Source organism: Ochlerotatus camptorhynchus, unplaced genomic scaffold (genome assembly GCF_037179485.1).
Source record: "Ochlerotatus camptorhynchus isolate MF236.1 unplaced genomic scaffold, CSIRO-AGI_Acam_v1.1 ptg000304l, whole genome shotgun sequence".
NCBI classification, from domain to species: Eukaryota; Metazoa; Arthropoda; class Insecta; order Diptera; family Culicidae; genus Ochlerotatus; species Ochlerotatus camptorhynchus.
In genome coordinates, this window is record NW_027040792.1 from 508399 (window position 1) to 520878 (window position 12480).

Genomic DNA, 12480 nt, shown 5'->3' on the forward strand with positions numbered 1-12480 from the left:
CGAAACTAACGATTTTAAATTGGCTCACCACTTGACTAGCCTATTGGTCCCAAGCAAACGATTAACGTACCCTATTCTAGTTGAAATTCTAGTACTACGCAATGTTTGTTTTGATTCGCTATGAAAGATTGACAGATAAAATGAGGGGTTATTGGTTTTCCCTATGTTTCGAGGGGTGAATCGATTAGCTTGGGACCGAAGAGAGTACCAGAGCTGAGCCAAAAAGTTGAGCACGTTATTTTGGGACCTTCTTGTCTTAGAGTTACCTCTATACTAGAACCTCTTCCTTTCATGTATTTTGTTTTTGATGCGTTGATGGCAAGTCCAATCCGTCTAGCTTCAGCCTTCAGTCTGATGTACGTTTCCGCCATCATCTCAAAGTTCCTTGCCATAATGTCAATGTCATCGGCGAAGCCAAGGAGCTGGATGGACTTCCTGAATATCGTGTCACTCGTGTCTATCCCAGCTCTTCTGATCACACCTTCTAACGCGATGTTGAACAGCAGACACGAAAGTCCATCACCCTGCCGTAACCCCCTTCGAGATTCGAAGGGACTCGAGAGTGTCCCCGATACTCGAACAACGCACATCACTCGATCCATCGTCGCCTTGACCAATCGCGTCAGTTTATCCGGAAATCCGTACTCGTGCATAATCTGCAATAGCTGATCTCGATCGATTGTGTTGTATGCGGATTTGAAATCGATGAACAAATGATGTGTGGGCACGTTGTATTCGCGATATTTCTGCAGAACCTGCCGAATCGCGAAAATTTGGTCCGTGGTAGCGCGGGCACCCATGAATCCCGCCTAGTATTGCCCCACAAACTCTCTTGCATATGGTGACAGACGGCGGCATAAAATTTGGGAGAGTACCTTGTAGGTGGCGCTCAGTAGTGTGATCGCGCGGTATTGCAGCAATCCAACTTGTCGCCCTTTTGTAGATTGGGCATACGACACCTTCCATCCACTCCTCCGGTAATATCTCCTCCTCCCAAATCTTGGCAATTACCCAGTGCTTCACCACCGTATTTTACTGGCTCACTTGGTAGTTGATCTACACCAGTTGCTTTGTTGTTCTTCAGCCGAACGATCTCCTCCTCAACTTCTTGAAAATAGGGGGCCTGTCGTCTTCTGCGCGTGCTCCAAGGTCTGTTGCCATGCCACCTTCGTTTTCTGCTGCTTCACCGTTGAGGTGCTCGTCATAGTACTGCTTCCACCTCTCAATCACCTCACACTCGTTCGTGAGAAGGTTACCGTCCAAGTCCTTGCACATATCGGCTTGCGGCACGTAGCCTTTGCGCGAACTATTTAGCTTCTCGTAGAACTTCCGTGTGTCGTTTACGCGGTACAGATTTTCCATCGCCTCGCGATCTCGGTCTTCCTGCTGACGCTTCTTCCTTCGGAAAACCGAGTTTTGTCTGTTCCGCGCTTGTCTGTATCGCTCCACATTCAATCTCGTGCGGTGTTGCAGCATTCTCGCCCGTGCTGCATTCTTCTCCTCTACTAACAGTTTGCATTCGCCGTCAAACCAGTCATTTATTCGGTCCGGGATTGCAGTACCTAGTGCCGCTGCAGCAGTACTACCTATGGCTGAACGGATGTCCCTCCAGCCATCTTCAAGAGAAGCTGCGCCAAGCTGCTCTTCCGTGGGTAGTGCAACTTCCAGCTGCTGCGCGTAGTCCTGGGCAACTCCGGCGTCCCGTAGTTGCTCAATGTTGGGTCGCGGCGTTCGACGTCGAGAGTTTTGAGCGCATGCATACTGCAACTAGGTAGTGGTCCGAATCTATGTTCGCACTGCGGTACGTGCGGACGTTGATAATGTCGGAGAAGAATTTCCCGTCGATTAGAACGTGATCGATTTGGTTTTCTGTGTGTTGGTCAGGTGATCTCCAGGTGGCTTTGTGGATATCCTTGCGGGGTAAAAAAGGTACTTCGAACTACCATACCCCGGGAGGCTGCAAAGTTCACGCATCGTTGGCCGTTGTCGTTCGATACGGCATGCAGGCTGTTTGGCCCCATTGCCGGTCTATACATTGCCTCCCGTCCTACCTGAGCGTTCATGTCGCCGATGACGATTTTGATGTCCCGTTTCGAATAGCCGTCGTACACCTGCTCCAGCTGCGCATAGAACGCTTCTGCACGCAGTGCACGTTGATGATACTGTAGTTGAAGAAACGGCCCTTAATCCTCAACTTGCACATCCTCGCGTTGATCGGCTGCCAACCAATCACGCATTGGCGCATCTTACCCAGCACTACAAAGCCGGTTCCCAGCTCGTTGGTGATGCCACAGCTCTGGTAGAAAGTAGCCGCTCGATGCCCGCTTTTCCATACCTTTTGTCCCGTCCAGCAAAGTTCCTGCAGTGCTACGACTTCGAAGTTGCGTGGTTGAAGTTCGTCATAGATTAACCTATCGCAACCCGGGAAGCCGAGCGATTTGCAGTTCCATGTTCCGAGTTTCCAATCGTAGTCCTTATTTCGTCGCGTAGGTCTGTGCCTTGTATTTCTTTCTTGGGTATTTGCAACTTTTTTTTCAGGGCGGCTTGTTGGGCCTGCCCCAACCCCCTGTCTCGCCGGGGAACCATCGTGCAGAGAGTCCCACGCTGGCACTAGGACGGTGATCAGCCGCTCCTAACATGGAGAACAGACGCCGTTTTGAGCCGCACCTCCATGGTGAAAAGACGCTCGGGTTTGGTGAAGCATTTCCTCTATAACCGTACTATGGTTACCGCGCCAGTGTTCGCGTCGCACCTCTTCACTTTGCTATTGCCGGACTGGCAACATTGCCCAGGCTACGCCACATAGCTGTGTCCATGTTTCAGCTGGTAGTATTTTGTTATCATATGACTCGAGGAGGCGTGAAGTAGGAACTTGTGAGGACCAGGGCTAGGTATTCCGCTCCTTCCAGGTTGTCAATTCACCATTTTGTAGCCCTCGTAGTCGACCGAAGTCTCCAGGATGTAAAGAGAAAGTCGACGAAGATCGCACTCATCGGAAACAGCAGCTACTTCATCGTCATCCTCCTCTTCGGCTTCGGCAGTGGCAGCCTCGGCTGCACTGATGCTCTGGATGAACATTGCACGGGGTAATGTTTTGTAGCGTTGTCTTCGGAGCTGGAACTGGGTGTTAATCGGTTGTTGCCCCACCGGGAAGATATTTTCTATACCGGAAACTGTGGCGGCCTTTGGAGGGGCCATGGTTGAAATATGGCGCCATGGTGCTAACGGGAATGTTTGTTGAAAGGGGATCGGAGTTACCACATTGACTGGTGATGCCTTTTCCAATGGGACTTCTGTTATGTAACAATTCAAGCTGAACAGTAAGAACAGAAGCTGATTATTGGTTAATTTAGGGTGTACAAAGCTGATTAACAGCAGGCTGAATATATAGTAGATGCATAAAGCTAATTGTATCCTCATAATTCAACCTCAATAAGTTAGCTGATCTAAAAATTGAACAAGCCTTATTTTAGCTTAACACTACTCCACAAACCTGCAATGCACTACAAATATTTTGATAGCCTGCTTTGATTAATGTAGTCAGTGTCACTCGTTGCATTTCTTGCATTTTAGTTCTTCTAAATTCACTGCCTACCTTTCTAATCCCAAGCAGCGGTAGCAGTAGAGACAATGTAGAGGAACTTTTTAGGAATAGCTCTAGGTAGAAGTGGGCTGCGACGACGCTGGAAGTATTAACATTTGTATTTCTGTGTTTTGATTGCTATATCGCATTGAATTTTCAGAGAGATGAACTAGCCTATGGCTAAAAATCTCTTAAATAAAGATTTAAAAAGAAAAAAAATTGAATTTTCAGACAGAATTCCAAAAATATAACTCAATTATGGCACTAAAATAGGTTTCACATGACCATCGAAATAAAATCGCGCACTTGTGTCCAAATTGTGTTCACTTCACTGGAAAAATTAGAGAAATGTTTTACTGTCACCAGTTGTTGTTTACAATTCTGCATTGCTATATAATACTCTTCCGGTTACTGTTATTCAACTTAAATTTGACGTGTTTCAAGTTAATGATCATACCTTCTGCCACACATATGCTTAAGTGGTCCAGTAGGTATGATTGATGCATGTGAATCAGCGACTGCTGGTTCGAATCCCGAAATGCAAGGTAATTTTTAAACTTATAATAACAATATAAATATGTAAATCCAATCAGTCAGCATCTTGTTGCAGTCCCATAAAAATATATAAGATATGAAGTGGTCTTCCATTGTTTTTTTTTTCAAATAAAACAAGAAGGCTGAACAAGGGTTGGAAAAGACTGCTATTTAATGCCTTAGAAAGCTTATAATTTATATAACTGTTAAGCTAAAATCACCAGATTTAGATGTTTAAAAGCTGAACAAAGGTTAACGTGGTCTATGTACAACAATTATTCAAACGAAGACTAAATTAAAGTCGATTGAACAACACTTGTTAAGCATCAAATTGTTACCTGGGGGATCGCTGCATCATAGGTGGAATTCCAGATCTTTAGAAGAATATTGGAGAGATTTTTTGATCAGCTTAAAGTGTAGGTTGTTATTGGTAGGCACCGGCACAGGTTCTTAGATAATATTCCAGTTATTCGAAAGGCTGAGAATACACTTGGGATTACTTTATTTACAAACAAAACTGACGTCTAATATGAGACGTATATCCGGAGAACTTTGATATTTGGGCGTAATTGCTTTGGTAAACAAACACCTCTATCGCCGATTTCTCGTAAATTGAAACTCAATCTGGCGAACAAACCATACCAAATGAAAGAGGAATCATTTCTCTACCTGTTTGCGCCGTTATTTTTTTCGATTGAGCTTTTATTTGCGAGAAATCGGCGATTGTCGTGTTTGTTTACAAAAGCACGCCTAATACGCCCTAATCTCAAAGTTCTCCGGATATGTTTGAAAAGAGTAAACGGAGCAGGCAGAGAAATGTTGAGGTACATTGAGTTACTCACGAGTTACTCGCTGCAAAAAAGCAACTCAGAATAAACCTGCCTCACCCCTTGATGGAAACTAACGATTTTAAATTGGCTCCCTACTTGACTAGCCTATTGGTCCCAAGCAAATCGATTAACGTATCCCATTCTAGTCGAAATTCTAGCACTACACTGTACACAAACATCATCCTCTGATCGAATGAAACCTCAGACCATTCAAAACAAATCACCGAAATCGCTTTTTCGAATGATACCTGCAACGGATGACGGTTGTTTTGAAATCAGATGATTTTCCTCTAGAATACAGGATGAAAATTGTTATGAGAAGGGATAGGGCCTTCAGTTGAAATGCGTAATGCTCTCTGCAGAATGACTGTCATACTAAATGGAAATGCATATGGTATTGGTTCAGCCCCATAACGCAAATCATTCAAAACGATGATGTTAATAATTCTATCGAATATCATTTGCTGATCTGAGCTGACAAACGAGGTGGAAGCATATGCATCGCTATCAGAGTTGTTTAGAACATAGGTAAAGGATGAAAACCAATGTTTGGCTAATTCGTGGTGGAGATTTGCTTCACCACGAAAAAACTTTGTATCCATAATGGAATGGCTTATTATGGCTATTCAGTATAGAAATGTAGATAGTCAAATTATAAATCTAATTAAAAGCACTTGCATGTCACACTATTCTTAAATGTTTGTCCTCTGAGTGCCGTATGTTTTATAGCTAATTTTCAAACGAAAATCATCCTGTATTTGAATGACAGTCATATGGATGTTCATCATCTGACGACGAATTCAACCATAAGAAAATCATCCGAAATTCGAATGCATATTGTTAAAGGGCTCGATCAATGCAATAATCATTCGAAGTATTGCGGATGTTTTGGTTCAGTGTACACTATGTTTGTTTTGGTTCGCTATGAAAGTTTGTATGTATGTATGTATGTAAGTAGCCACCATCCTAGCTTGGGTCTTGCCCTGCATGCGGCTCCACTCAACAGCAAGATCAAATTCCGTCATCATTCTGAATTCAACATACTGCTGTATGAAGGGCCAAAAAGGGTTGGACGGGCCCGTAAGCAGAGGCACTTACGCGAAACCCGCGGGAATAAGAGAATCTCCTTCCAACAATATGATCCAACAAAATGAATAACGAAATTCGCAATGCATGTTAAGCTTTCCACGGGATGATTTGTTTAAGAAGAGCGCGTCAAATTCATTGCAACTGTTGGAGTGAAATGTAACTATCTAAAATGACAGTACACATTCCCTCCTAGACTCCGGTTGGCACTCCACTCCATTGTCCAGTTACAACTTCAATGATGCCCTGATGCTCCCTCCCGTCCCAGTATTTATTGTAATTTACATTATGAATTTATACATAATCATGTAATATATAATGTATATAAAATATGTAATAAAATAAAAAATATAATAAAAAATAAAGATGTTTTACAAAATACAAATAACCTAGATTATTGGGTCCTATACACACACTTTTTGTTTTATGTGCCATTAAATGACATAATGCATCATTGTATGTTTTGAAAATATAATACTAAAGTATTGAATCAATAGACCGAAAATCGAGGTTATTTGGACATTAGACATTATATTTAAAAGGATACTACCAAACCGACCATCAAACGCACTGCCCACAAAAGCAGACACGTCCCCTCGAAAATGCAATCGAGAAATGTACAAGAACAATCCTCAACTGGAACGTACTCACCAAATCAATATATCCGGGAGCGCATTCCCGATGTCGTCGAACGTAAAAAAGGGAACTCATTGAGCAAATTAGTGATACGGAATTTTCACTGAAAACAACCACGAATTTCACCACATCCAACTGCGAAACACGTTCAGAAGCACTTTTGGTACACTTTCGATATCAATTTCTTTTGATTTATTTTTTTTATTTTTTGCTAAAATAGTTGCAAGTGTACCAACATCAACACCAATCGTGCCAAGCTTTACACGCACCTTGCAGCGCGTACATAAACTGGAATTAAAATTTTCACTCGCGATGCCACAAATTTCTGGTCCGGGAGAAACAATCAAACCACGCAGCGCCAAACCTTCTGATGCTTGCAATTTTGCAAACATGATGAATCATGTTTTCTTTCCCGATTCTAAAACTTCTCGGAAAGCGAGAAAACCACCACTCACACACGTATAACCGTCCGGGAGGCAGAGTGCCAGCGCTAATCCGGCAAATGCAGCCGAAAACTATGAAAGCGAACGCACGCACAAAACAGAGAACAAACACAAAGGGGTTCCGTGCGCGACTGTTTTGGTTCGCTATGAAAGTTTGACAGATAAAATGAGGGGTTCGTGGATTTTCCTATGTTTCGAGGGGTGCATCGATTAGCTTGGGACCGAAGAGAGTACCAGCATAGAGGTAACTCTAAGACCAGAAGGTCCCGAAGAAACGTGCTCAACTTTTTGGCTCAGAGAATCGATCATTGCAGTTTGGCATTTATGATTCTGAACGATGGATTCCATCTTGGTTTGTCTTTTTCATAAAATGCTTCCCAAAAATCAATTTGTTAACAAATATTTCAATAGACTTTTATACACATCGCAACCAATATTCATATATGTGTTGACAATCTGGCACACCTCATTGTTCAAATTTAGAGAATGAATTCGTTTTCATCGAAAGCGAACTTTATTGAAGACGCAATTCAAATTCTCCTGTATCGGCTCGGCAAACCTCATTCAATGTAAACAAAACCGGACAACAATCGTCCTCCCAAAAAGTCATCTGCCGTAGCAGGAACACCTTCGCAAAAAATGCTCCAACTCTTCCGTTCAAAGTCGTTCCGAGGGGACGCGGATTCGACTTTGCCAACCTCTAGCAACCAGGCAAGCGCGCCGTTCCAAAGCTACCGCGTGTGTGGGTAGGCAATGTGCTCGAGAGCGCGCGCGCGTTCAACCTCGTAAATATGCCCATATTTGTCCACTTGCTCACTAAAACAGACAAGATTCGCACGGATGGATGGACGGGCGGATCGACGACCACGACGAACTACACGCACGCACGGTCGATCGGTCGGACGGACCTACCAAGTCATCCGCGTGTGTGTAATTTTTACACGAAGCCGTCCGGAAGGTCCAGTTCCCATATTTTGCAACGACGACGGTGCGACGGACGATCAAGTCGATCATTATACAACCATTTTTCGTCGCTTCAGTTGATTGTTCGATTCCGTCCAAATCAAATAGACGTTAGAAACGCTGTCGCTGTCCGGGAAGTTATAATAAGATCTCTTTTTTTTTTCGCTTTTCGTTTCTCCATATTTTCTAAACAGATTGATTGAGAACCTGCTTGGACGAAGTGTACATTATCCGTGTGGAGGAGGTGGTTGGACCAAGGAAAATTCGACGTGCGCGGTCAATCACCGAAACATTTTCACGTGGGAGCAGCGCGCAGAGAAGGATCTCGGAGTCAATCAAATGGGTAGTAAGATTCGGAATATAGCAGCGCCGATCGAGTGAATATCAATTTGCGAAAGTGCGCGCGGGGGTGAGAATGTGTTCGGTGTCACCAGCACCAGCAGTGTTGTTTTGGGAAGAATCTAGTTCTGGTCGGGAACCGGAGCAACCAACACCTGTGCGTTTGTAGCGCGGAGAGATCTACGGAAAGAGAGAGTGTGTGACAAGTTTCAGCGTCGAGAAGATTCTGGAAGTGTACCGCGAGTGAAATCTGCGAAGATTCCTGGCAATTGCGAAGAAATTGTGCGTTGAAAATTGATTTCGAAGAAATTGTCCGCCGGGAGCAAGGTGAAAATTTAATTCAGTGCAATTTTGCGAACGCAAAATTTCAACGAGAGTGAAGTGACGAACCCCCCCTCGCCTGGATTACGGTTCCGGAGTATATCCGGAGGAAAATCGAAGTGTCGAGTGAACGTTCGGATTACAGCGGGAAGCAGGAGGAGTAGGAGGAAGGACATTAGGACGAACGGTGAGTGTTGTTGATTTATGTTGAGTGATTCGCAGCGTTGGCTTGCATGTTTGTGCCCGCGATCGCACCATGTGCGTGTACAATTTGTACTATTAGCATGTTTTGCTTACAGATACGATACACGATAGCCACACCGCCACCGAGGTGGTTTGTCCGTTTTTTATTGAGCAATCAAGTTATGTCTTGCTTAGGATATCGCGGTGCATGGTTGGTGGTGTTACCTTTAACGCTGACGGCGCAATTCGCACTCAATAAAGTATAAAGTTGAGTGGCAGCCTTGCGACCCCGTCCTCCGCCGTGAAGGCGATACACAAGTTGGGATTTATTAGTCCGACCTTGGCGCTAATCAGGTGCCGAAAGTTGTTGCCCAGCGAATAGTTTACCGTGTGATTTACGATATTCGGAATTGTTTTTATTGTATTGCAGCTTATGATTAGATTGTTGTGCAGTATGGTACAATCATAGTTTTCTAATTGGTAATCAGAATTGCCATATATCGCTGCTTAACGAGTGTTTTACAGCCGCGTTGTTAAAAATGGTCACGACATTTGAAAATGGAAGCGTTATTTTTTAAAACGGCTTAATACTCATTTGCATTATAATAGATTCTGACAAGTACCCGAGCAAGAACTGATAACTCACTGATAACATATGAATGTCTTAATTAGGGTTGATACTTTATTTTGGTATGCTTGCGGTATAAAACCTTGTTAATCACATTCGAAGTGTTTTGATGTTACTTCATACGCGAAGTTAGCGATTTTCAGGGTTGGTTGGAAATGCTAACATGAAGCTTTAGTGTGATAATCTATTACAGGGTGGCCAGTGACTTTTCATTTTGAAATTCCCGGTTTTTCCCGGTTTTCCCGGTTCAAATCTTAAAAATTTCCCGGTTGTTGATATTCCAATGGCCAACTGTAAATTTTCTGTGGTTATTTGTGGGAAAAATGAAAGCCAAATTACAGAAAGTGTTTTCTAAAGCTATAGGAAAAATTCAACTCTATGAGCCACTTAATGTATTCAAAACGATTTATTGATCTTTCGAGATACTTTGATAAATCGAATTCTACCATTTTTTATGATCGATACATCTTATGATTTCAAAGCCCTAGAATTTATTGAGTGACAGAGAAGACATCGCTGAGTTCCTGCACTTTTTTTCTTATTTCTGAGATAACTAAACTCCTATATGCTAAAGGTCCTATCAACATTCATCGAATCTCTTCATCGACACTCTCTTTCGTAAATAACTCGGCTTCACAAATGTTTTCTGCCGTCTTCGTCGAATTAGATGCTAGATTGTTGCTTCTTCCATCGAACTTATCCGGCCGTGGCGATTCAAAGTTGATCAAAATAATTTGTACCTCTGCTTTCAGTTTGATTACATGTGAACTAGTGAACTAAACTCAAATTTGGGTCGTTCTCATTCGCCGTGTACGCAAAAGGAAAAGAGCCAGTGTCGCTACTTTATAGCAAACTACTCATAATGGGAGGAGTCTTTGTAGCTTTCATACCACTTGGTTGCACATCATTCTGCTTTAACCTGAAAATATATTAAAGAGCGCTGCTGTATGGCATTAGCTCATTAGTTTTCAACTAGCAATAATCGCACCTCGGTTGTACCTCATTGGTTACGATATAGCCACTGCGCTCATTCGCTGCCAGACTGTTGAGCAGTTCAGTCGATTTGAATTCTCTCTAGTTTCGTTCGTTCGTTCGCAAGTCGAATTAGCTCCGCGTTGTGTAGTGACGCTCTCGCTGACCCAGCCATGGGTAAGAAATCGCGCGGTAACGCGAGTGCTGGTTTACCGGGAAAACAGACTCTCCCAGGAGACGGCGCGACCACCGAGCCAGCCCAGAAGAAGCAGAAGAAAACCCCATTGCCCATCCCGACAGGCAATGCGGACCCGCAGCCGGGGCCTCCCGGAACTAAACGACCCAGACCTGAAGACAGCAGCGCCACCGCATCAGCAGCAAAAAAGCTGCTGAGCATCAATCCGTTCTCGGCCCTGCAGAACGGAGCCCAGCCGCAGTCGGACCCTGAGACGGTGCCGAAAAAAGTTAAGTTGCCACCCTTCTATGTGAAGGGCTTCCCTCCCGGGCTATGGGAGCAGCTGGATTTCTACATTAAGCAGGGCCTTCGCTGCACCATTCAACGGTGCACGGAAGGCTACAAACTGATGGTCCCGGCCGAAAAACACTTCAACGCAGTTCAGGCCCTCTTGGACAGGATGAAGCTGGAGTACTTCTCCCACGACATCGAGGCCACCAAGCCGCTGAAAGTGGTGCTGCGCGGGCTCCACGACATGGACACCACCACCTTAATGGACGCGATTAAGGCGAACGACCTCAAGCCGGTCGAAGTCCACAAGATGACCCGCAGCAAGGCCATCAAGTATCGTGACCAGCTCTACCTGGTCCATCTGGAGAAGAACTCCACAACCGTGAAGGATCTCCAGACGACACGCACACTGTTCCACATCGTAGTGAAGTGGGAGCGGTATAAGCCGACCCACCGTGGCGTCACTCAGTGCTCGAACTGCCTATTGTTCGGGCACGGCACCAGGAATTGCCGCATGGCCAGCCGCTGCATCAAATGCGGCAAAAACCACAAGATCGACAACTGCGACAGCATCGAGGAAGCCACTCCCACATGCGCCAACTGCGGTGCCGCCCACAAGGCCACGAGTAAGGCCTGTCCGAAGCGGGCCGAATACGCCGAGATCCGGAAGAAGGCCTCGTCCAACAGCCAGCCCGGTCGCAAGAAGGTTCCAGAAAACAACGCGCAGAACTTTCCTCCGTTATCACCGGTCCAATCACGGCCAATTCCAGTGTTGCCGCCGCTCCCGCTCAACCAACAGTTGGCTGCTGCCCAGTTGGCTGCCGCTGCAGTACCCGGTCAAGCCTCCGGGCCATCGACGGATCCCCCTGCTCCGGGATTGGCCGGTACAACCGGTGAAGCTACAGACGATTCTCCGCTGTCAACGGATGAGATCGTCACACTGTTGGCCCAGGCCATCATCATCAAGCGCACCTGCGCAACAAGAACACAACAGCTCCAAGCTATCATCTCCTTCGTCGCTAATTATGGACCGTGAACCCATAAAGATCGCCAACTGGAACGCTCGCTCCGTAGGGGCGAAAAACATTGAGCTTGCAGACTTCCTCCGCAAGCACGACATCGACGTGGGCCTTCTCACCGAGACCCACCTCAAGACCGGTGACAGCTTCTGGCTGCCCGACCACAGCATTGTCCGGCTTGATCGCACCAGCTCCAGGGGGGGCGGTGTCGCGGTCATCATCAAGAAAGGCATCAAGTACTGCACCCTACCCCACTACCGCACTTCCATCATCGAGGCCGTCGGCGTTGAGGTGGAAACATCGACCGGAAACGTCCGGTTCATCGTTGTCTACTGCCCCCGGCAATGTACCGTTAGCAATGGTACAGCACAGCAGTTCAAGAACGACCTTGCCATCATAACCCACACCAATGCCCGCTTTGTAATCGGAGGGGACCTGAACGCCCGGCACGAGGCCTGGCGGAACTACCAGCAGAAC

The 12480-nt window shown here is 45.4% G+C and overlaps 1 protein-coding gene and 1 non-coding gene across 2 annotated transcripts in view; one reads left to right on the top strand and one right to left on the bottom strand.

The window, feature by feature from the left end:
* The window catches only part of chas (chascon), a 349928-nt gene that overhangs the window by 19151 nt on the left and 318297 nt on the right, over positions 1-12480 (top strand). Inside the window, exon 2 of the mRNA XM_065228879.1 lies at positions 8270-8922. The gene's annotated coding sequence lies outside the window, so the exon portion shown is untranslated. The remainder of the gene's footprint in view (positions 1-8269; positions 8923-12480) is intronic.
* On the bottom strand, positions 10435-10579 carry LOC135707217 (U4 spliceosomal RNA). Its single transcript, XR_010518213.1, has one exon. It is a non-coding gene; the product is annotated as a U4 spliceosomal RNA (small nuclear RNA).